The following is a 26,528-nucleotide window of genomic DNA, read 5'->3' as shown; positions in this document are numbered from 1 at the left end:
AGTCAGATATACTAAGTTTACAGCATTCTCTTTTTTCCTTTAAATTAAAATAATACTTTAAAATAAAATAACAATAGTCAAAATCACAAAATAAGCTGTTTTGTTTAACAGCTACTATATGTGAGTTCATTAAATATTTTAGAGAAGCTCTCTGGCCTAAAATTACTTGTGTTTAGTATGTTCTAGTTAAGAAATTGAGATGTCATCCAATTTAATTTAATGTTACAAACTAGCTATCGATCTTCAACAGCTCTTAACCTCCATTATTTTCACACTCAAACACTGCAAGAAGCCCTAATAGTACAGACATGGTTCAGCATAAGACAAACCAAAGGCCAAACAAAAGTAAAATAAGCTTACTGTTTACTAGGATATAAAAGTAGGATACAAAACATCATTGGCACTATAGCAGAGTCCTGACTATCCTTTCCTTCCACATCACACACAAGCCTAATTATTGCTTCAATTTTAAAACACAGGAAAATGTTAAACTATCACTTCAACCACTTATGGAAAAACAGATGCACTCTTAAGGCCCGTCTGACTCTAGCAAACACTGTGAAACATCTCTTTCCAATGTAATCATCCACAAAAGTAAGCTTCTCTCTTCCCTGATCCCACAAATTACTTTTAAGAGACACATTGAACTGCTTCTAGTTTCTTTACACTGTGAGAGATGCACAGAATCTCAAAGAGGGCTGGCTGGAAAACCTCACACAAAGCAAACAATTCCTACTATAAATGCATTTTTTTAAATGACTGAATGCTTACTGACTGGAGGTTATCTTTTGAACAGCAGTTTGAATTGCAGTGAACTTACGGAGGATTTACAGAAGAGGTTTCACACTCCCCTCTTCCTCCCAGCTCTCTTGTTTTCACAACATTGTTTTCATCTTGTTTATGCATAAAACCTCTATTATCTGAACTCTTGTGCACAACTTTCTACTTGTTTAGATAACTACTCCTCAGAGTAACATAATCAGACACAACCTAGGCTTTGGTTGAGGCAAATAAATTCATCCTCCAGCACAAGCAATCAGCAAAGAAAAGAGCAGGAAAGACATTACCTCAGAGAAAAGGAAAAGTGAAACAAAAAAAGCTCTTGCTCTAATATGTCTCCTGGAAAAGTGATAAAGGCACAAAAAACATGACAAGCTAGCAAATGGATAAACATCCCATCTGTGGAGTCCATTTGATTAATGTATAGGCAGCAGTCCCACAATTACTGAATAACACTCATTGAGTGTAAATCCCACCTGTAATTAGACATTGTTAATAACCTCCTTAGAGGCGTCACTTCAGCTCTTACTGACAACACCCAAAGTGAGGCATTTGTGAGCCTTAACAGCCTGTACTGTGCACTGGGGCTCTCTTGAGCTAGATGGAGCTGCTTTACTTTTCAAGATGAGAGACTGAACACTACCTGGGGGAGTCAGTGGACTACCTCTGCTAGGTCTGGATTCAAGTTTTACAACAACTGAAATAAAAAAAAAAAACAACTTCATGTTTCCTTTGAACACAAACACTCAAAAAAAGTACCCTTTTAGTGAAAAGGCAGCTATAAATCATTTTTATCAAATGTTCAATAGAGAACCAAGCTTCATGTCAGACACCAGAAACCAGGGCCTGCAACTAGTACCATATCTGAAAAGAGGCCTTGTGCACAAGCTGGCATGCAGAGTACCTTTAGATCAGGATAAGATTTTCCTGTCAGGAACCAGAACAAATACTACAGACATATTTCATTACTGTACTAGGTAAAGAGAACGGGAGAAAAAAGGACACAGAAAAAACACTAAGTAACATCTGCACTATATTCACCTTTCATACCTTTACAGCTCTCTGAAGGCAGTGCTTTGAGTATAGACACACTTCAAACAGAAGCAAAAGGAACAATTTCTTCAGCTTTGTATACTGAAGACAAAACTCTCAAAACAGCCCACAGTACCACATAGTTTCAGTACAGTATTTCTCATCTGTGAAGTTTCAAAGCACACGACAGTTTCAGCAGTTTTCAAGGTCACAAGGGCAATCACAAACACAAGTCCCTTCCCCCTCCAATTGCTAATCCACCACCCTCTAAATCCAGTCTAGCTGTACTCCAGAGACTTATGCAACGTGAAAACCCTCATTCACTTCTCTCCTAGAATCATGGTCCAAAACTACTACATGTGGTACCACATATATAGCTGCAATATACAAAGGCAACTTTACACCTGTCAATATTTATTTGGATGTGGTTTAACAAGTATGCTGAACACTCTGAAGACTCTGACCTTATAGAGATTTTCAGCATCCCTTAAGAAGCTGCCATGAAGAACACAATTTCTAGATATGAAATATATATATAGACATGAAGAACATATTTCTAGATATGTTCCCTGAAATGCTATGGGGAACATACTCAACTCTTTTGGAAGAAACTTTAAACAGCAGTAATTATTTTTTTAAAAACAGACAACCAACCACACACACAAAGAGTAAAACAAGAAATCAGTGGAAAAAAAAATAAAACCCCAGCAAGCCAAGCTACAGTGCGTGTTGTCTGTGTCCCCACAGTTTCACTGAAACACAACTCCAAAGTTTACACAAGAGTAAATATTTCACAAATAATCAGGTCCTGTGAGTTTTGTGGAAATAAACAGTCACATCAAGGAGAGACATCCAAACTAGTGGCCCCTGAGGACAAGTGCAGCAGAAGCTCAGCTGTGTTACCAAAACAATCATCCCATACAGAATAGACAGTGCCCCAAACACATGAGAATACTTACAGAACACACAATACCCTACACCCAGAAAAATCCAACCACAAGACACAAAGCCACAGGAAGTCAGGCTTCATAACTTGCTGTTCACACAGCTAGTCTCATTCTTGATTAACTGAAGTAAAACCATGAAAGAACTACTCTCCAGAATTTATTGTAGTTTTACCACCAGTCATTTTCACACAACAAAATTTCAAACCTAAGGACAATAACTTGGGAGCAGATATTCAGTTACCAGTCAAGATAAACAATCAATCCTTAGTCAGTGAGCAGCAGGACAATTTCTGCAGGCCTGGCAACACTGAGGAAGCAGCTATATCCCTGCACAGCTCAGCATCCTCTGCAATGCTCTAACCCGCCTTTTGGAGACCCAATGGGTACAGCTGTATTGCCACTTCAGTTTGAGTTAGGAGCATGATTTTGAAGTAAATCTGTCACCCACTTCCTGTATTTTAGTTCACATCTCTTAGAAGTTTCTGAACACATGATCTGAGCATCTCCCAGATTAACCTACATCAAAACTCTGTGAGAGCTTGGAACATACTCAGCCCACTGAACCAGACTACAATTAGCCCAGAATAACCACGAAGTACACACACTGGGGACACCGAGTCTACCTAACTTACAGCTTCACTCTACAACCTTCTTCAACTGCAGCATACTGCTTGCTAACATAAATATAATCAATGTGGCAGATATTGCCCAGTCATTTAGGAGAGCCTCAAGCAGCAGGAAGTAAACCCACAGACTTAAGCTGCCAACAAGCACCTCAAAAGTCCTAGAAAATATGCCTGCACAGGGTGTTCCTTTTTCTGGAGTAATGACAGCAGCAGTGAATCGGCACTCATCCACATTTGTTTCCACCCCTTTACAGGTTAGGAGTTTCAAATGCTAGTGGGATATTCTAGAAAAGCTTTCTGAATCAAGAAAAAAAATAACTCACCCAAGATCTACATACTTCACGCATCACCTACAATTCCTGTTTTATAAAACTTTTCAAATAACACTGAAAACATAGCTCAATCAAAGGTTCCACTGGAGGTGGTGATAGGAAAGGAAGAGCAGCATGTACTCAATAATGCTTTTAATGACATGCACATCAGCTTAACCAACAAAGCAACCAGAACAGAGGGGTTTTTTTTCTTTTTGAATAAGCTGACCAACATAACATTCATTGTTTCATTTGAACAAAAATATCAGTTCATTACAAATAGTTCCATCACTGAAATGTTCTCTCCTGCTACAATTTTTTATTTTTTTTATAAAATTTTAAATGGATGATCATCAGTTTAAAATATATACCTGCCTTTAGCAGGACCAACAAGCTGGTGAGAACAGACCAAAACAGTACTGCATGAAAAACTTAGAATAATGTGCTACCTCCTCTGCTCAACAAATCCTTACCATCTTCCTTCTTTACCTCCTTTACAATTAATTCATATGCTAACAATTCAGAGTCATGTTTGCTCTACACTCAGTAAAGGTCAAGTTCCTATACTGGGGTGTAGACACAAAAGTAGGATTATTGAAGATGACATTTTCTGTTAACACACTAATCCCATGAAAACAGCAAAGAACGAATGACACTTTCCTTTGTGATTTAACTGGAACTTCGTGGTTATTGACATGTCATTACCATACTCACTAAAGAGCCATTTTAAACTCTCCAGCAGCCCAGTCTGAAACATCCTTAAGCAAGGTTTTTCTGATCTGTTTCATGTTAACTCTTGCAAAATTGGACTTCAGCACCTAGTTGTACTATTTGTTTGAAAGAAAACTCAATGAATAAAGTTATTTCCCATCAAAGATCAAGAGAACTTACGACAGGAGATAGTAATGTAGTGACATCATAAAATAACACACTGAAGTAATGTTAATGAGGAACTAATGGCGCACAGGGAAAAAAAGAGTTGTGGATAACATTTTTCATAGCAGAACAAAAATACCTGGGCCTGAGTAATTTCCTTCAAAATTATAAGAAAGGCTGCTGTCTGCTGAGACACTGAGTTTTCCTTTCTGGCATCATTCTCTACATTAAAACACCTTTGTTCTTTCCCTCCCAGCACAGGGTTTTCCAAGAGCCAGAAGACTAATTTAACCTACACTCACTGGCATCCCTTATGCTTCAACATGCCAACAATATCTCAAGAAACTGAGACGAGCCGAACTGCTCATCTCAAGAAACTAGAGATGAGCTAACTCTGCTCAGTAATTTCTTACCATCTCATGACAATTTTCAGACCAGTTTTCTTCTGGAGTGACACTCAAATTCTTCCAAATATTTATCTGCCTTTATCATATAATACAAATATAAATTTGTACAAGGTTTAAGCAAATTATAAGCAGTCTGAACAAAGTTTCCCATACTAGACATCTGCCTAAGGCTGAAAGACATCATCCAAACAGCTAAGGAGCTTGCAAAGTGGTCTGTTAAGTAAAAGCAGTATTGATATCTTTCTGGGAACTCTGCATCCTTGTTCTTACATCAGGGATCATCTTTCAATTTCACCTTTCTGGGCTCCTCTAGTCAGAGTTCATTCTATTTGGGTGGCTTCTTTTTTTTTTTTTTTTTTTTAATTAAGAAGCTGCAATTACTGGTCCAAATTTTGACATTAAATTCACTGAACATTTTATTTATACCTGATATGCTGGAGGTTGGTACTAAACTGGACTCCTCTAAGATGCATAAAACATTCATGCTGCATTCATGCTGCTAACAGACAGTGAGAAAGAAGTCGTCACAATTCACACCATGTACAGCTGTAAGCCAAATCATGAAGACCGCCAAGCATAAACTGAAGCACAGAACTAAAAAAGTAATACATAGGGAAGGAACCAAGACAACAAAAGTTTTTATTTCAACAGTTTTCCTAAGAAATCACCACTGCTCTCCTCCAATTTACTGAGAAGAACAACACTCAGACTGAGTCACTTCAATTGCTAAAAGGCCAAAGATCTGAAGAATGCTTCTTTTTTACAGGGAAGGGAAGTGCAGCACTGAATTCAGAGAGACCAGTGGACAAGTGGCAAGAACTAAAATACAAACCCCAAATAAAATCGAACATATTTGATTAAAGTAGTGGGCAGAAAGAATCAATACTAGGGAAAAAAACCCCAACTATGGACACAAAGATATGTATGGCCTGCTACAATAATCACTCTCCACAGTCTAAACATAGAGTCTTGAGCTTGGATTCTTTCACCAAGGCTTTCCCATTCACTTGGAAGAGACCGTGCTGTAAAAACCAATGGTTAGCTAATTATCTTCCAGTGCTGACTGGAAAAAAACAGCTATTTCCCACTTTCTAAGCTACAGCAGTAGACCTATATGGCACATTTCAGCATTCCCACTGGACTGATGATGCAAGGCACTACCAAGTGATCAATTATCATTTTTTGCATTTTGTTTTTAAAGAAACAAAAAAAAAAAAATCCAGACCAAACCATGCAACAGAAACCACACTGACAAACCAAGCCCACCCCTGCCCCACTGAACACTATGGCAGTGCTCAGCAAGGTGTGCTGTAGTTTGCTCCCTTTAAAGAGGACATTCAATACTCATTGAACACTGTTCTACGCACATTCCCATCCCTTGCTGCAGTATTAGTAAGCCCTGCTCCAAAGAGTAATACAAATACTTCATAAACACAGATTTTTACATCCACTACTAAGAGCAGATTTTAGTGCCTTTCCCTTTTGTGATATGGAAGCAACACATTCATGTAAGAAATACTCTCTAGGCTCCATTGGACCCCTGAGAGCAGTAGTTTTTGACAGTGAGCACGTGAAACAATTGTTCAACACACAGATTTCACAGGCTTGAGTTTCAATTATAATAGGTTTTTATTTCTTGAGACAAGTTTGCTAAGCCAGAAGTAGACACTACTCACTGGAAAAGTTTAAAAGAGCAATACACACCAGAGACAAGAAGAGAACCGAATTGTCCAGGGTAAGTACAAGACTACTAATTTCTTTCTCTCGTTCCCTATGTCACAAACTGATCACCTCATAGCTATGACTGTAAAAGAAAAATTGGTCCTCAGCACCCTCCATGCAGCCCTCTCCATACTACATTAATTACATTTCCTTCATCCTGATGTTGTGTGCCTTAATTAAATCACTGTCCTATGTAATAGCCTCCTCTAAATATCTGCAGAACAACAGATGAGGGGCTACACAAATAAACAGAACATAAACTTGCAGAACATGGGATTCACACATGTAATTACTCCTCATTTCCAACTGATCCAAGCAGCTTTCCATTCTAAATGGATTGCATCTTCACAAATCTCTGACCCTCAAATATTGATGCACTAACCCTCTCTCAAACACAAGTATACGTCCAGTATAGAAGATTTCATATACTCCACATATGCAAACTCAGTTAAGTGTTAAGGTATATAAAATGCATGTAATAAATATATATAATGGATGTACTGGAGCCACACACACAAGCTTGTCTATACCACATGATGTGCTTTTAATTAGCTGCTGGCCTGTCAACACCATTATGAGTGCTAGTTTCAGCCGAAGTTTACTCTTAAAGTTAATGGTCAATTTATCCAGTGAAACAAACAGAACAAAATAAACAAAAAAAAGCAGTTTACCAGAAAACCCCTAACTGTCCTTTAATCTTCTTTAATCCAATAATATTCATAACTGTACTAAATTGCCTCATCATCTTTATTCACTTTTTCATTTTCACTAGGTGCCATAACTATAAAATACTTCTCTCCATAGCATAAACAGCAAAGGATCCCCACAGCCTCCAACCTGTACAGGACTCTGGAGCCAGTTCATCATCCCTCCCCCACGCCATTTCAACTTTTCATAGCCTCAGCCAAAAATGCCTGCCTCCTCTCTCTATACACAGACTAACTCAGCAATACGAAAACTCCAGTTTCCCTTTTACACAAATACCATTCCCCTGATACACATGTGTATACATAGCCTAATGTAATCTTCACCCTGTATACAAATTCATCCTTCCCCCCATTTTCAGCCATACCCAAATATCCATGCAAGCCCCCTCATTTTTCTGTAGTCCACAGTCATCCTTGAAAATTTACCTACAAGAAGACAGTGTTGATGACCTAACTGACAGAAATTTAGAGTGCCTGATACCTGTCAAAAAAATATATAACTACAGTTCTACAGCTCCCCAGCACATGCACAGACTTTTCTCCAAGAAGTACTATCATGATCCCAACACATGGCATCTGCTACATGTTTTCCCATTTGTATTCCATGGGCCAAACAAGAAATATCCAGCCTTTCCATTTCATTACAGGTGAAATATCAACTCACAAGTTCCCAGGTCAGAGACCACGTTGCTTGCTGCTCTAGCCCATCTCCATACACCAGACAGAGAGCTCACCAAGCTGGTGACAGCCGGGCATCTCTCTCAGCTCCCAGCGTGAGCAGCAGACGAAGCAAGGCACAGCAGCAGGAACACGCATGACTTACTGTCTACATACCAGCTCATATTACACATGAAGGTCTCACACATTAAGTCTAACCACACTGGCCACGAAACAAAACAAGTTCAGAACCTTGCAGCAACCTGTTACCACTGTGCCTGTAACTTGTACACAGGCTTCCCTACCACCCAAAGCTTCCCTCCTCCACAGCCTTTAGATGCCTGCCAACTTACCACCTTACTTCTCACAACACACAGAAGCCTGTTTACCTATTACTCCTAAATTCACAGGCCTTCCTGTACCGCTACTCCCAAACACATGTGGTTTCACCCACCACCTGCATCCCCACGGTATAAACACATCCCTCAATCTAGCGCAGCACACAAAACAAGACAGGTACAGATTTTTCTAGCTGCCTCCAACTCAACTCATCAAATTTACTCCCTCCTTCCGAGAGAGGTATTACTGTAAATTATAATAAAAATATATCCATTTGGTTCGTAGAGCCCCCAAGCTCCAAACTACGAGCAAGAACTGCCTTCAACTCCTTTCTCCTAAAGACACTCAAGCACTGCCCATCTGCCTGTGATTTCATCCCAGCTCGCCACAAGTACCCAGGCCTTACGGCAGCTTCTCCCCCCGACACCTGAGCCGTGCCCGCCGCTCGCCACCTTCCCCCACCCCCACAGCCCGTCGGGAACACGGGCCCCGGCCCGACACTCCCCAGGCCCCGGCCAATGCACGTGCGCGGGCCCGGCCGCGGGCACACGCCGGACACCTCCGGCGCCTTCCCCAGGGCCACCCACGCGAGGCCAGGCCTGCCGGCTCCCCAGCCTCAGGGCCGTGTGGGGCCTGGGCCGTGTCAGCGCGGCCCCGGCCGTCTCTTTTCCCGTGGCGGCGGGGAGGCCGCGGCCGCGCCGCGCGACCCCCGCTCGCCCCCGAGGGGCGCACCCGCCGCCCGCCATGTCCCCTGCCCCCCCCCCCCCCCCCCCGGCGCTGCAGCCCCAGCCCCGGCTCGCCCGCTCAGCCCCTTCCCCGCTCTGTCCCGGCTACTCTCTCTACCTGTGTACCCCGCGCCCCCCGGCGCCCGGCGGCGCCGCCGGGCCCCGCGCGGGTGCGGGGGGGGCTGGCACGGGCTCAGGCGCGCGCCGCCCCGCGCTGGCCGCCGCCGGCCGCCGCCGCCGCCCGGTCGCGCACTCGGAGCGCCGCCAGCAGCGCGGACATGTTGGAGCCGCCGTGCCCCCGCCCGCGTCACAGTGCTCGGGAGAACTGGGCGGGGCCAGACTCGCCCCGCCCGCCCCATCCCACCGACCATTGGCCGCCGGCCCCGTCGGCACAGCCCTTCCTCGCTGTCATTAGTAGATGCGTTCGCCGCTCACACCTAGGCCCAGCCCAAAAGCTTTTCTCTGATTGGGTCTTCCCCGCCTGCTTTCGTTACTATTGGCTGTGGCTCTCGTCAATCAAGACGACGGAGCACGGACTCCGTCTTCCTCCGCACTTTTTTTTTTTCCGGCCTCGAAGCCTCGGGCAGGACTGACGGAAGCGGCTGTCAGCGAGCACCTTCGCCCCTCCCAGCCTCCCTCCCGCCGCCACATCCCCTCCCTCCCGGCTGCGCGGTTTGCCTGCAGGCCATTGGCTCCCAGCGCCGCCACTCCCGCAGCCTCTCTCGCCCCGGCCGCTGCTTCGACAAGGGGGCGTGCACCGACCCGCGGGTGCCTTCTTCTGATTGGCCATCACCCCTGCCAATCAAGCGTGACCGGCGGGGCAGCAGAGCGTGGCCCAGCCCGCGCGCCGAGTCGCTCCGCACGGCGATTGGTCGCGGGGCAGGCGAGAGGCGCGCGACCTCCCCCATGCCCCACGGGGGGCAGTGGGGAGTACCCGTATGTGCGCGCGATTACATCACCGCAAGCCAATCAGAGCGCGCGGGAGCAGGTGTCCCGCCCGCGAGGGGTGGGGCTTGCCGCCCCCGGCGGGAGCCGCTTCGTCTCGCTCGGCTCGGGAGGCGGGAGCTGGGGTTACCGTCGCCGCCGGTCAGGGCTGCTGGCGCTGCCGGGGGTCCCGGTGCTCCCGGTGCTACCGCACCGAAGAGTGAGGCTGGAGGTGGCTCGGTCCTCTACATTCCCGGGGCCGCGACCCCGTTCGGGTGCCCGAGTGAGGCGTCTCGGGGTCGCCCTTGGTACTCCATCGAGCCCTGCTGACACCGGGGCCGCCTGAAGAGTATAATCACTGAATCACAGAATCGATTAGGTTGAAAAAGACTCCTGAGTTCATCGAATCCAACCCGTGACCGAACACCACCGTGTAACTAGACCATGGTACCGAGTCCCACATCCTGGCTTTCCTTAAACATCTCCAGGGATAGTGACTCCACTACCTCCCTGGGCAGCCCATTCCAATGTCTAATCTCCCTTTCTGTGAAGAAATTCTTCCTGATTCCCAGCCTAAACCTCCCCTGACAAAGCTTGGGGCTATTTCCTCTCGTTCCGTCACTACTTGCTTGGGAGAAGAGGCCGACCCCCACAGTTTCCTTTCGGTGCTTGTAGAAGGCGATAAGGTCACCCCTAAATCTCTTAGCCCTGAGTCACGGCAGGTGGGAAGTGCAGGAATGGGCAGCTGCTCCCGCCGCCGGCCGCTCCGGCTGCAGCGACAGCCTCGCCGCGGGAGGCCGTAATGAACACCATGCGTGGGCTCGCCTGCCCTTCGGCTTCTTTCTTGCCCCAAACCAAAACTGTTTATTCAGGAAAGAACATGAAAATCTGTCTGATCCCTCGTAATCCCGTGCTATTCCCACCTTTCTCAGTCAACGGCTGTCTGAAGCCAGCTGCAGGTCACCTCGCTGGAGAGGGACCCACTCCTCACCTTACAGCTCTGTACGGCGGCTCAACTGCTGCAGTCGTACACTATAGGCTTTCCTGGAAAGCTGGTAGGGGTACCCTTGCCTTACACTCCCGAGAAATGGCATACTAATTCCCACAGCACAGTTCGCTGATGCCCTTGTCCTTTTCTTCAGGCTGAGGTGTTTCCTCCCCACACACTGATACATCGGCGTGAATGAACACACATCACCGGCAGGGCTTGAGACCACGACTCAAAACACAGTACAGCATTTTTATTTATTCATCTATTAATTTCTTGGAGTGTTTACAAAAGGAACTGACCCTGAAAAACACGGGACTTTTTTTTTTCTGGAGTTGAAATTCTCTTTCGGTCTTCCACATAGACACATGATGGGGTTATTTTTCCAGGGCCTCCGGAGTTACGTCCATAGTGTAGAATATGCTATGCAGCTTTTACCTCCCAGTTTATCGACACCACCACTCACGTTAGAAAATCGTTGCACAGAGCTCTGAGGGTGCTTTCTTGCTCAGGTGACTGATGCAACCGTGGCTCTAAGAGCCGAAGCTTTCCTTTCTGTGGGTCCAAATGCATCTACTGCACACCGCAAAGATGGGATAGTTCACCCCTGTGTGCCAGTGCTGCTTCCCACAGCTCCCTACCAGTTGATAGAGCTGAATGAGAATGAAACCTAGATTACCTCAGCACAGACACTCGTGAGCCAGTTCAGAAAAAGCCAGAATGCTGAGACTGCGGTTACCCTTCTGTCATAGAAAACTTACTCACAGGCAAGCTAATTTGAGTGCCCAGGCCCAGCTGCCAATCAACCTAGTTAACTGTGCACTGTCCTTATGATCTGGGACTCAAGACATAGCTAGGATCTTTTTCCTTTCCTTTCCTTTCCTTTCCTTTCCTTTCCTTTCCTTTCCTTTCCTTTCCTTTCCTTTCCTTTCCTTTCCTTTCCTTTCCTTTCCTTTCCTTTCCTTTCCTTTCCTTTCCTTTCCTTTCCTTTCCTTTCCTTTCCTTTCCTTTCCTTTCCTTTCCTTTCCTTTCCTTTCCTTTCCTTTCCTTTCCTTTCCTTTCCTTTCCTTTCCTTTCCTTTCCTTTCCTTTCCTTTCCTTTCCTTTCCTTTCCTTTCCTTTCCTTTCCTTTCCTTTCCTTTCCTTTCCTTTCCTTTCCTTTCCTTTCCTTTCCTTTCCTTTCCTTTCCTTTCCTTTCCTTTCCTTTCCTTTCCTTTCCTTTCCTTTCCTTTCCTTTCCTTTCCTTTCCTTTCCTTTCCTTTCCTTTCCTTTCCTTTCCTTTCCTTTCCTTTCCTTTCCTTTCCTTTCCTTTCCTTTCCTTTCCTTTCCTTTCCTTTCCTTTCCTTTCCTTTCCTTTCCTTTCCTTTCCTTTCCTTTCCTTTCCTTTCCTTTCCTTTCCTTTCCTTTCCTTTCCTTTCCTTTCCTTTCCTTTCCTTTCCTTTCCTTTCCTTTCCTTTCCTTTCCTTTCCTTTCCTTTCCTTTCCTTTCCCTTATATCTCATTATAGTAATTTAAATATAAATAATATATTATTAAAGCAAGGACAAACCTGGCTAAAATTGCTGTATCTTAGGGTTGATGAATGCAAAATTTACTTAGCCTAGATATTTCTTGGATTTTTTTAAAACTGTTTTTATTTCAAGAGATCCACCAGGAATTTTTTGAGAGCTTGACACTCTTTAAAGTAATGGTATATCCTGCACAAATTTCAGCAGGTATGGAACTGGGCTGTAATTTTATCATGTCCCTGTTTGCATCCTCTACTTTGATTCTTGGGCACCTGCCAGAGAGATACCCCGGGTAGCAATAGATAATTTTGCTCAGTATGTACATTGTATACTCAGATACCACTGACTCTTCCCTCTAATTTACTGTAGCAGCTGCTTTTTCCCCAGTAACAACTAAAACAAAAATGTACAGAAATACCGCAAGAAATCACAAATTAGGCTTTCAGTTGTCATTTGAACTTTCTGACCCTGTCTTTCTCCTTGCTTCTAAGTTTTACAGGGGTTCTGATCCCCTTTCTTTCACTTTGGCTCATTTCATATATGGTTTTATAACAAATTCAGAAAAAATAAATTACTTGCTATCCATATCATCTCACTAGCTGCACAACCTTTACAATTCTTTTGGTATTTCTTTTGGGAATTTGGGAATATTCTTCCCAAAATAATAAATATTACCCTACATTCTCTCTAAAGTAAAAAATTATATCCCCTACTGCTGTTCAAACATGACCTGCTTAAATGTTAGAGATTAACTGAAAACCTACACTGTGAACACGAGTCCATAACCCAGCGTAAAGAGCACATTCCTAATCAGTAGAAAATGTGCATATCTGGCTGGTTTCTGTGGGCTAAAACTCAAAGCTGGCATTGCTCAAGAGGTGTATGTGGCAAGAAGCAAGCAGCAGTGACAGGCAGCAGGGGCTGGCGGTGAAGTAATAAGTAGGTGAAATAATGATTTGTATGTGGCAATGCAGAGTTAATGGCTAATCCAGGGATTTTATGCCATTTCATGCCTGGCTCCAGTTAAGCTTTGTTCAAGATTACCAAGGCAGGATATTTGTGGGAATACTTGTGTGTTGGATCAACAACATGCAGTGATGTGTGCATGCCTGAAAAAGTCGGCATTTTTTAATACATGCAATGCCCATTTTATTCTTAGTGGTGATGAAAATAACTATGAACTATAGAAATGGTAATAAACAGGAAATAGATAGTATGGGATAAAGGTAATTTGCAAACAGCTTTGATACTGCACTGAAGAGGAATGAAGGTGGGTTCTTCTACTAGGTTTTTAAAGTTGCCAATTTTTAATGTTCTATTGTTATGGGTTATTGGAGGCAATTTGTCCTTTTAGCAGTAGCTGTTAACAAATCTCAATAATTAAATTTGTTTAATGTTCAAATTAATGGGCTATAAACCAGGTCCTGCCAAAAATCAGTACCTTGGGAAGCTACTTGATCTGACAGTGTTTTCATGTCATTATCTCACCTTTTACCTCTGGTTTTTAAAAGTTAGCTGGTTGTCTGAGGCATGTAAATATCTGGTGTTTTAACTGGCCTCCATACTAGTTTGACAAATTGTGACTGCTCTGGTTTCACAGGAAGGCATTCTCAGACACTGACAATATTCATGGTATATTCATGGTAAATGGTTACTTTTTTATCTGCAAAGCAAACAAACTCTTTCATTTTCAGCTGAGTAAACTTCCCATGGAAACTAATTCACTAAACAACAGCAGTTAGCTCTTCAGCACTTGTCTATGTACCCCTTCTAGATTACACCATCTGTGAAGAAAGGAAGGAAGTCACCACAGACAATAAGGTCATCTTCACATTAAGAAATGAATAGAGAAAATTTTGAAAGATTCATGTAATATTTTGCTTTGGTTTTACTCAACAAGAGGAAGGCTAATACTGTTAATACAGCAATGGGGAATAGGAAGAATGTAGGATGTAGCTAAGAAAAAAGGACAGATACAGACAAATGAAGAAAAGTAATGTTACTGTGTCAAAATGAAATAATTGAAAAGTGGATATACTATTTCCAGTACTTTGTTGGAAAAAATTGAGGAATTCTAGAAAACAGTTCAGGATGCCCTCCTTGTGATAAAAGAAAACTCAGTTCCTAACCAGAACATGTGGATTAGAGGGAATTTGTGGTTGAGCAAATACAGAAGTAAAAACAAAAGTGTGTAGTAATATTCTATGTTAAAGAAACAATGTCTTGCAAATAAAAGGTAAATAATAAAACTACTCAAAATTTAGTTCCTATATATTTTTGGAAAAGATGGTTGGAGGTTTTTACTGAGAGAAGAGGGCCCTGAGCTCATTCCAGACCTGAGGTGAAAAGTTTGGAGGTAGTTAGAAAACTCCATATTGCTGAAGAGATTGTACTGCTTAGTTCAAAGAATTAGACATTGAGATTTCAAAGTCTCATTTAATAATTTGGGGAATGCTCGTAGTTGGGGCCAGACATTCTGGACTGTTGTAGCAAATTAAATTCTCCTCCAAACTACCAGTGAGCCTGGAAAAAAGTAATGCTTTTGGGTGGTTTAGGAATATGCCCTCAAAGGCCTGATGGTAAATAACAACCCTGGAGTCAGTGATCACAACTTGTGTGATGAAAGGTAGGGGTGCAAGAAAATAGAATGTTTTCAACTTCAGAAAGGGAAACTGGTAAGTATGGTAAGTGAAGAGACCTGGCAACAAAATAATCTTGTATAATGAGAACTTGAACATGGAAGAAGCCTTAGGTACCTTGGAACCAAATGACTGGGATCCTGTATCTCACAGAAGGCAAAATGGTTTTGAGGTAGAAGCTTCAAAGCATAAGTGGAAAAGTAGTGGCATCGAGAGAGAAGTAAGAATTATAAGCGGAGAGCATGAAACAAAAAAAAGGTCTGGTTTGGGAAGGATCTAAAACATCAGCAAGTGGGAGATGGAAGGAAAAATTTATCTGGAAAATCATGTTGATTTATGGTATATGGCATCTGAAAAAACAGCAAGATGTTATCCAGCTGTGACATAATAGTGTAAGATGGAAATGATGTTGCTTTCCGTTGAGGAAGAAATGGGGTTTTGAAATCGTCAAAACCTGATTTTGAAACTACATGTGTATTTTTGCCTCAATTTTCAGTAAAGGTAGTGATCTTGAATATGGGTCTGGTGGGCAGGATGGCTAATAACTAGGAGGGAAAGAAATTGCTGGCATTACATATAAGAAGAAAGTAAAGCACAGTCTACAGCTTCTGGGCAGAAAGAATAGATAATGCCCATCCCAGAAGTCAGAAAATCCTGCCAAATGAAGTCATTTGTCTGGTAGTAAACTTTTAAAAGTAAGTATATCAGTAAGTGAGAAAGCATGATGTTTGCTTACTAAAGGTAGGCCTTACCAGATTAACCTAAAATCTTCCTTTGATAATATCATTCCACTTCTAGATAAGGGAGGAGCTGACAGGAATTAGAAGAGCAGTACCAGAGACTAATGGTGGTGATGGATTATCCATAGAGGATAAAGCAAAATATAATGATCAGAAATGAGGCATCTGAGTAAAGGTTGTTTTCTCTTCTTCCCACCATCACAACCCCCACACTCCCCCAGTGCCCAGGATAAATTTTGGACTTAAACCTATTAGATATTTTCCTTAATGACACTGATACAGGAAAGTGTGAGGGATGAATTTGTAAATGGCCCAGTGCTTAGGGGTACCAACAGTAAGGAAAACTAGGGAACCACATACATTTAAACTGATGGAGGAATAGAAATACAGTTAACCTCAGGAGTATAAAAGCAAGACCTTAGTATCAGAAATTTCCTCTAGCTGCTGGGAGCTTATCACTTCAAAAAGATGACAAAGAAAGACAGAATATGGTAGTTTATCACAGCACGATATGAAATGTCATTCAGCTTCAGCATTAGAATGACAAATGCAGTCTTAAGTGTGACTGGGCAACAGGTTAAGTGCCTTCACACAGGCACTTAATTGGCAGTGTGGAAGCACTTATTCGGAGATGCACACAGGCAGCCATGAGCTGGCTTTGAGATGTAACAAACTGAAGGGGTTGATGTACCATGATTATTTCTGTTGCCTTCATTTCAGCTTTGTTCATGTTGTTAAATTGGGTAGGGACAGACAGCCACAAGCTGTCAAGCCAGTTTGTAATTAAGCCATGACTTAGCATGGCTTAATAAGTTACTATGCCACAGACGAGGTGTAATAGCTGTCTTTGTGTGTGCTCCCAGCACACCCAGCTGCCGAAGGAAAACGTGTTCATTTCAGCTATGATAGGCTGCCATAGCATCCTTGCTGATAAGGAACTGCCTGGGTAACCCAGTAACTTGTGAGCATGTGTTCACACTTTTCTTCTCTGCCACTGGGAAGCTCAGAACTCAATGCAGTATTGTAGATAGCACAGGACACAGATCAGAAGTATTAGTTTTGTTAACTTCTTGCTGAGATGTCTCCTGTTCCAGTCTAAAATAATGTTAAACTTTTGCTTTGGTGTTAGAATATCACTTTTTGCTTAGACTACTCTCATCCACCATCTCTAATGGGTCTTCATTTTTTTTACTCCCTGATTTCTTCTTCACTGACTATCCGGACTTTAGATTATCTTTTCTGCCTTTGACTGAAGTATTTTAAGAGAGCTTAGTATGTTTACCAAAAGCTTAAGCATGTCAACCGTAAAATTTTTATGTAAATATATTTATGTTATCATCTTTTAAACTTATGTTATTGAAGAAGACAACAGAGTTTGCCTAACAAGCTTGCTTTTAAGCTCCATAAAATAGATGAATTCTGTAACAATATCCTCACAATTTTAAAATGTCTTTCAAATGCTGCATAGACACAACATTTTATTAGACCATTCTAATGAAAATTTAAAAGTAAGCATGAGAGTAAAAATAAGCCTGAAGAGTTTATCATTGAAATATGCAGATATTAACTGAGACCTCTTATTGTCAATGCAATTCCATTTCTACTTTTTGCTGCCCACTTATGCTTCTTTCCTAATGATAGTCTCTAATAGTAATCTAATGAAAAGTTGACAGCTTGCCATTTAATCTTTGTGATATTTTCCTAATTAATTTGGAATCATTATTACTGTTAATTCAAGTAATTAATTATTGTTAATTATCAATACTGTTAATATTTTACCTTTCCTTACTGTAACTATGAGAAGTAATTACCTGGGAGAGTGGCAAAGGTTGCTTCATAAAATCACTGATGTTTTAAAAATACCTTCCCACATAAAATCAATGGCACTTTAAAAATAGCTTCCCACATTTCCATTTATTGTCATCTCTCTTCGTCCCCATTGCTGAGGAAGAATAACAGCTTGAGGACCACAGTGAGAGTGGGGGCTTGTAGCACACACTGTTCTCATGGGTAAGTGAAGCTGCCTGGAATGGGGCAACGCATCAGGCAGAAGCAATCTGATCTATGTGAGTGGTCTGTATTATTCAAGGATGTTTCTGCTGAGGGCATTCTGTTAAGATCAGAGGAGCTGTTAAACTGGAATAGATGTGACTCACCGTCCTTCTGAGGGGAAAAAACACCAGCAACCAAACTGTGCCATGAAAGGGAGCCCTAATACATATTTGAAACATTAATAATGAACAAAGCAGGTCCTGAGAAGCTTGCTTTTTTTTTTTTTTTTTTTTTAAGACTGAGGGGGGAAAAGGTTTTCTGACAGAAACTTCATGCATGTCCAGTAGGTCACTGAACCTTTTCCTGAAGGTTCTGCTGAACTGCAGCAGGGGCTGTTGAGTAATTTATACATGCATGCAACTGATGAATGCCAGTTAAAGTAGAAAGGAAAAGTGACAAGAAATCAATCAAAGAAAATTCAGCTTGTGGCAAGAGAAGGGCCTCTTTCTTTTAAATCTCATAATGACTACACAGTGCTGTTGATATCCATGCCAGTGGTGCACAACCCCAGAAGAAGTGACCCAGCAGGCCAGAGCTGCAGATGGGACTGTTGTGAACTTGCTAATGGAAACACTTGGTGGTGGCTCAGTTAAAGAGCTGCCAACAGCCAACTCTTTCTGTAAGAACAACAGGCTGCACACCAGCTTGGGAGGTAAAGATAATGAGTAGGATTGACAGGAAGGATAACACTGATTCCAAATGGAGCCCTTCATTCAAGGAGAGAAAAAGAGTTAATTATTTATTTTCTGCATTTTTGTAGGGTAGTTTGGTTGATGTTGTACCTGACCATCAAAGCTGCCCCTGTCAGACACTGTCACATTACAGCTATTTCAATTTTAAGCACTGAGCAAAGAGCTTTGCTTTCTGCATGCAAAATCCAGACACATCCCATGTTGTCTTGTAGTATCCACAGTTAAAAAATTTACACTTTTAGTTTTAAAACAAATAAGCATATAATGAATCTTTAAAAAGAAAAGCAAAACTATGTAGGCCAGGTTCCACTTTGTGGCTTATTACCCTTTTTTTCAATTAATGGTGTTTGGGGTTTTTTCCCAACTATATACCAACAAAACAACCATTTTAAGATTTTAAAAGTATTGTCAAATCCTTTGTCTAGGTATTAAATCTCTCCTAAAAAAGAAAATTTCTTGTTAGTATATCTGCATGAATATAATTCGTTACAAGGGTAATAATTTATATAAGCTATTCTGGATTCTAGAAATTATATTATTGTCTGGACAGGGAAAAAAACCCCAACACTCAGATACATTCTCACCATGGTGACCTACTAGCGAACTGTCACAACAGAAGCTGCTGTTGCCACTACAATTTCCAGAGCTCCTGCTGTTCATGTTGCTGCCGAAGAGAAAATCCACTGCCCTTTGCTGCACATAAAGCTCAGTAAGATCAGATTGCAGCTTAAAGATAATGTTCACACTTTACTGTACATTAGTATCAAAGAAAATGAGATGATCAAAATATGTCAGCCATAATAACAGTGTCAACATTAAGTGTGCTGTATATTTCCTTTGGGGTACCGAGCACTCTGTCTCCCTCCTGTTATAGCAAAGACAAACCAGCATCATGATCATGATCAGACTTTGGGGTCAGCTTTGCTCAAGCCAGAGGGCCACCAGTCTTGGCAGGAGTACAAGCCAGGTAAAAAGTAGAGGACTGGTTCCCCTCAAAGAAAAAATAAAATCTTGTGATGTTTTTGAAACACAAAAATAAATTAGTAGTTACAGTTATCTGAGAAAAAATATAAAATAAGAACAGTCTTGTTGACTCTCTGTACAATGAATGTTACAAACTCTGTTCCCACACTCCACCAAAGGACTGTCAGTTACTATAAGCATGTTGGGAAAGCCTTTTTTGCCAACCAGAGAAAAACTAAGTCAGTGAAATGTGTAAAGCACAACTTTTTAACAGGGTACCTATCCCCCAACTAAATAAGCGTATTTCAAATTATTAGACAGTATTTTCTAATTTTGAAGATAATTGAAAGCTAGTGACAAGGGGACATCAGAATTTAAATGTGAATGTTCCACTTTGCAGAAATGAGCAGTTTCATGAATTTTGTACTCTGCAGTACAAAAATGAAACAAAACCAACACAGCCTTGATGATAGGAGTTGACATTTTAAAAGCAGTATTTCTGAAAGTGAAAGGCCCCCCAGAAGACCTCTGATTCGTCTGTTCATGATCAAGAAACCCTGGAATAAATAACTCTGCAACTGCCAGGGTATCTATAATTAACTATGGCTAAGGGAATTAGAGTTACTGTGTGAATTAGAAGTTACTGTGATAGTTGCAAAGCTTCTGATATGATGAAGTGAGGAAGTAGGAAGAATGAAATTATTTTAGAAAATGCTCCAGACCCTAAACTGATCATCATTATTAGTGGCATCTCATGTCTGAATCCTATGAATAAAGCAATCCATTATTCACAAGCTATGAGGTTAGGGTCTGATTTACAGTTGATAGTTTTATTATATGTAATTTATGAGATCTTAAAAGGGCATGAAAATAAGTTCATAAAAGAAGTTACACTGCTTGGGAAATGGAGACCTAAATCAAGTTATAATTCAACTGACTTTCTAAGTAGGAAGGGAGATCTAAGTTTGGAAATCACTGTGTATCAAAGGATCACTGCATCTCAGAGATTATTCCATTTGAGGCAAGAGAAAACAGATTTCATTTGCATTCACATAAACAGTTCTGGTTGGTCAAACTGCCATTGGAATACAATTCCAATACATTGGAATTGCCTCTAAATTGAAGGAAGCAAGGGAAGGGAGATGGTCCAAAGAAATGTTCAGAGGTTTAGCCTCTCTCGCATTGGGAAGTCCCTCATACTTTGGGTGGGGGCAGGCAAAGACCCAGCAGAGAAGTAGATCCTGATCCTGGTCCTGTACTGGCTCCTTGATTCCTGGAGGCAAGCTATAAGTGACTGCTAGAACAATGTACATATTGAATTGGATTTTCTTGTTTCTATGCTTTGTGTTTGTATGTTTGTTTCTGTGTTTTAATCAGAACCTTAACCCTTTCTTTACTAGTCTTTTTCCCCCTACTTTGTATAACAGTGATTTCAAGTAAGAGTGGCAAGCACAAGGAATGTTATTTCTAAAGAAGCATTGTGTCCAAGTAAATTACTTGTCACACAAACCTTTAGGATACCCATAACCTGGGAGAAATTTGAAAAATCAAGGTGTTTCTTAATAAATAGCAAGTCAGCATTACACTATGGGAGAAGTCTTTCCAGTGGGGCGTTTATTGAACACATGAGATTGCACAATTGCAAGTGCTCAACTGTGATTAAATCTTTTGGAAGTTACAGAGTGCTGTAGCTCTGCTATGGATGTAACAAATCACAGGAAAGGAGGGGCAAGGCAGAAGAACCAGTGGAACTCCAAGACAGTCAAATGAAAGTGCCACAGGGAACTGCAGGGTGTACAACCACCAGGGGAAGGCAAGTGAGTATCTTACATCTCTAAAAAGATTCAATAAATGTAAATACTACAGTCCATTTCAAAAAAGCCTAAGAACAGCAAAATTCTGAAAGCTGGAAGAGAGAGAATAACAGCATAATAACCAGAGAGCACTACTAAACAAAGCTCTGACATGTTAATGAGGTCAGCTTTTTCATAAAGTGTTTAAAATAAAAATAATTAAGAGAGTCTCCACAGCTGAAGCACAATAAGCACGGAGGTAAGTACATAGTGGACACTGCCAAACACACTGCTGGCATTGCCCTATCAGTATGGTACTTAAAACTGGATGCTAGCAGTGAGTAAGCTACAGAGGTACAGAAAATCTCAGTGCCTGTTTATTCAGCTAGAGAGGGACCTTTGGATCAACATTTTGCAATTGTATATGTTTACCTAAGATAGGCCAGTATTTTCTTAAACACCATAAACTTCTTATTTGCGTTTCTAGAGGAGGCTTGGGAATTTTCACTCCTTGAAGAAAATGTTGCTCTTTTTCAATTAGCAGCACATCATTTCCACATAGTCATTATATTTTTTGCAAATCAGGAGTAAAAGAAAGGAAGATACAGGATTTGCAGAGACATCAAATAGAGCTGGGACATCCAGTGGCTATGACCTCTAGGTTTATTCATTCAGTCTGTGTCTCTCTAGAATAGGCTGTATGCAAGATTACTTGCTCTGGTACTGGCAGTAGCCTATTTCTTGCACCATTCTTTCTAGAAACCCTTTTCCTCTCATCAGTAAAACACAGGAAGGACCAGAGCCCCTTGAGAAAGAGGGCTTTTAGAAATGAGCTACTGTCAGAACAATTAATCTAGTAATCACTCTTCTCCTCACAGGTCTGTAGCACTGCATGGAAAGCAGGAGACCAACAGTGAGATGTCTGAATTACTTGGAGATACTAATCTACTTTCAGCTGCTATATTTCTTGCAACATTTCTTCAACATGGAAAACTTGCCTCAAGCAACTTGTTGGATATATTCAGTAATTATGGCACTTTCAGGAAATTGCCGTGTGCTGCAGCAAAGGATGGGGTGCAGTATATGGGCCTCTCCTTTCTTTTGAGAACGTTGTAGTGTGTCAAAAGTGGGCAGCTCTGCTACAGAGCATCCCTCTCACGGGAGTACAGCAGAGCTGAGTCCTTTGTGCTTGTTTGATAGAAATCATGGATGGTCTCAGACCAAATGAGACTGTGAGTGGCAGTGCAACAGCAAGAGAAGAAACTTTAATGACCAGAACGTGTTGGGACGCAGGAAGAAACACTTGTTTCAACTTCTATTCAGACCTTGTCATACAGCTGTGTGGTTCTCCTTGTATCATGCTCCATTACATACAGAATCCTAATGACCACTGAAGTCTGAAGTAACAAAAAGAAGTTATATTCTACTTTCAAACACATTTAACTCAAAGGATAAACCAAACAGTTTCTGAATTCTAGTGATAGAATTACAAGAAAGCCCTGAACAATGAAAGTCTGAACAGTGATGCAGGCAGGAAGGTGTGACTAAAGACTTAAAGTCTGGGGGTTTTGTTCTCCAAAAGCAAAACAAAGGACTGTACACTCAAACTACAAGTAAGTCAGTGAAGCTGAAACCACTGGGGATGAAGTGTCCACTCATCCAGCACTTTCCGATTTAGAGGACAGGGCAATTTAGTAAACCCCAGAGATGTGAAGACAGAATCATAGATGAATTCTTGCAGATTAGGAATCATGCCTGACTGACTGCAGGAGCAAGAGAAGTAAAACACACAGCCCCAAAACACTGTCACAACTGACATACTTTTGAGAAGTGACATAAAATCCTACAGAAAAAGGAAGGGTATGTGGCTTGGGGGCATCAACTGTTCTTTCAGAATATTGGAAAGGTGGAGAAAAGTCTAGGGATATCTCAATCAACTTACTGAAGTATTTGGTAACTTTTATTTTGGGGGAGGATACATGCATCTCATTTTCTGTTGCTTGAACTTTCATTAGTCATTTGTCAGAAGAGATTAAAAAGCAAATTATGCAGAAGTAGTCCAAGCAACAATTTTTTTTCTTCTCCCTTACCTTGTGTGGTGGGTAAAGAATCCTGGAGTCAGAATGAGACTATCATAAATCCTGATTTAACAAAACATAGGGGTCTTGATCAAAGAGTATGAGATTGAAGAGAAGCTTTTACTTGTTTCCAAGAGAGAATCTCACTGGGGTAGCTGTCTCCTCAGTCACTACAGCTTATATTGTAACAACAGGAATTGCTTTTCAGGCTGCTACACCGTAGCAGATTTTGACCAGAATTTGGAGAGAGAGAAAGAATTGGACTGATCATGTTCCCATTAAAATCTTCCATATAATTTATGTTATTTAAGAAGAAGTAGAATCACTCTGAAGGTATCTGTAGTAGCATTTAAAGAATTGCTTTCACACCTAGTTCTATACCATTTAATTCTGTTGATTGCAGTGGGGCAATATATGGTTTTCAGTCTTAAAAATAATAACAGAATCAGGTCAATTTGTCTTTTTGTAATTAATTATTTATTGCCTGAGCCTAGGGACTTACCACAGTTGAGGCTCACAAGCACTGCTGCTAAAGCCACAGCAGAGAGGCAGTGATTATGTATAAGGCCTTTAGGTCCATGGCATCAGTAGATTATCGATGCTTCCACCTCCAGTGCTTTCAGACAGACCTTCATCTCTGGAAAGCACAGTTGCACTTACCCACATTATTTTCAAAATTGATTTCAAAGGATTCTGCAAAACATAATCTGAACATACATTTAATAAGACATAAAAACAAATTAGGAAACTATTGAAAAAGCATATCTGCCTCTGTAGTTAAAGCCTACTAAATTAAATTTTAAAGAATTTACTCAGACTGGAAATCATATCACTGTGTGTGGGCACAGAAGAAGGCTCAGTAAATTCTGGCTCAGTGGGTGAGTCAGCATGAGTCATCGGCAGACATACCATCCTATGGTTATATGAATCCACAAGGTACATTTAGAAACATGTCACAGTAACAAAATAACGCCATCCTCCTGCTTTTTGTCTAGATGACAACAATGACAGCCCCAGCTTTCCTAAAATATGGTAGGAGTTCTCAGCTCAACATGTGGGGTTAGAAAAAAAATGCCTCTGTTTTGCTATTTTCATTAAGCAAAGCTAACAGAGATATGTTAAGCTGGTAGGAGAGCCTCAGGTTGTAAATAAAACCATTTAGGTAGTTGCATTACACTGACAAACATCTGAGCAACATCTGCTTATCAGGTGGATTTCTCATAACTTGATTGAAACACGAGGAGGTTTTTTTTGCTCTTCTAATTTTAATTGTTTCCATCACTCAGAATTTCAAGTGGGTAATAAGATGCTATGACAAATGAAGTTAGGTAGCTGACGTCACCATCTGTGTAATAAGTAAAATCATGTCAATTTTGTTCTGAAGGAGTTTTTAATTGTGGTATTTACTGAAAGACTCTGAATGCAAACTAGATGAGCATTTGTAAGGCTGAAACTATTGCTGTTTCCTTCTCTTCTACTTTTCTCAATTTCCAGGGAAAAGTTAAATTGTATATTCTATATTTCATTTCCCTCTGAAACAGATTTAATTTTCTTACAGCCTGTCATTTTATATAGGATATATAATTACCCAAAGTACCCCAACTTGTACAGCAATGCAGGGAAAGCACATTTCACTCCTTCTCATATTATTTTTGGGGCTTTAATATATATATTTTCTTTAATTTTGCTAAAGACTAGGGAAATTTCATCAGTCATACGTCTGCACTTGGGATGTAGTGGATGGACTAGGATTGCTCATGGGCATATCTATACACAGCTATTTGGCTGCCTGACCACCTCACAGCCCAGTCTGGAAACCCAATTCCCTGCCACGATTAGTCATCCACTTGGATCCCACTTACTGCAGTGATGCCACACAGATGCATCCAGATTCACTGTTAATTCACTGCTAATCTAATTACAAAACAGAAGCCCTGGTTCTATCAGATATGTTAAAATCTGTGTAAATAGAAATGGCTTAACCTCTTAGTTTAGGCTCAGACTTGTTTCTCACTCTCCCAACAGCATGGCAAATGCATTCCGAATCTGTTCTTTCATTATTCTTAAGTGAAGGATGTTTCCTGAATTTATTCCTATTATGTCTTGGTTCACTAACTAACTCCTTTCCAGGGTTATAGTTGTCTCTACAGCATGTACTTAATATTTCAGGCAATTAGTGCTGTTTTTCATTTGCTGTTGCTATATTCAAGTAGGATTAGTAAAAGCTTGGGTTTGTTTGGACGTTTTTCTAATTCTGTGAATTATGTATTAACTCCTATACACTGCATAAAGGAGGGTATCCTTGGCAGTGCTGCTGACTCTGCCTGTTTTTCAAAGACTTTAGCCACAGCTGGAACTTTTCTGCGGGGGCCTTGGGCCCTACTGAATGGAAGAGTGAACATTAGTGTCATTAGAACAGGTAACCTTTAGGCACACCTTACAAAAGAATGCAAGCCCCTTGAAGTTTTTGCAAGAATCTGTGAGGGCAGAGTGTTTTTTGAGTGTCAAAGACACTCAGTGCTGGACTTGGCCTTCCAGGCTGTAAGTACAACCACAAGGACAAAATCAGAGTCACATTTACCAAACATCAGTGCTGTTTACTCACTGAGCAGGCAGGCTTGCCAAATCCCCATGCACAGCCCAAAGATTTCAGTGCTTAACCCAGGCTGTAAATGAGATCAGTTAGCAATATATCTGTTAATAATGTCTAGCACGTCACAAAAAAAAAAACACATAGAGAAAATCAGAAATATTTTTCTTCTAGCATGGTCACTCAGTAATACTATTTAGTAACAGCTTTACTACAAACATCTTACTCAGAATCAAATATTGCAGGACATTGCTGCTTTTTGACTGTAAACAGGGAGAGTGGAAAACATTTTCTCCCATGAAACTTATTATTGTACGTATATATAATACACACATACACATACATATATATATATATATATATATAAAATATACCCTTATGCACATACATATATGTATCCTTTTGGAATATATTCTCATGTAGTCTTTCCACAG

General features: G+C 41.2%; 1 protein-coding gene and 1 long non-coding RNA gene across 4 annotated transcripts in view; one reads left to right on the top strand and one right to left on the bottom strand.

Moving 5' to 3' along the window:
- The window catches only part of PPM1B (protein phosphatase, Mg2+/Mn2+ dependent 1B), a 61,202-nt gene extending 51,374 nt beyond the window's left edge, over positions 1 to 9,828 (bottom strand). For 2 of the 3 annotated variants that reach the window (XM_005523386.3, XM_088052761.1), the window contains exon 1: positions 9,248 to 9,322. The gene's annotated coding sequence lies outside the window, so the exon portion shown is untranslated. Of the gene's footprint in view, positions 1 to 9,247; positions 9,323 to 9,807 lie in introns of those variants that run through there. The other variant, XM_088052762.1, reaches the window with a different exon arrangement.
- Positions 9,829 to 13,748: 3,920 nt separating this feature from the next.
- Positions 13,749 to 22,983, top strand: LOC106628202 (uncharacterized). The gene is made up of 3 exons (XR_001331484.2): positions 13,749 to 13,817; positions 21,315 to 21,450; positions 22,305 to 22,983. It is a non-coding gene; the product is annotated as an uncharacterized LOC106628202 (long non-coding RNA).
- Positions 22,984 to 26,528: the final 3,545 nt, after the last annotated feature.

The sequence above is a fragment of the Pseudopodoces humilis genome, chromosome 3 (assembly GCF_049639895.1).
Source record: "Pseudopodoces humilis isolate 2021_Gansu_Grassland_sample_001 chromosome 3, ASM4963989v1, whole genome shotgun sequence".
In the NCBI taxonomy this organism is placed as follows: domain Eukaryota; kingdom Metazoa; phylum Chordata; class Aves; order Passeriformes; family Paridae; genus Pseudopodoces; species Pseudopodoces humilis.
Note: the sequence above shows the minus strand (reverse complement) of the source record. Positions and strands in the feature narration are given on the sequence as shown.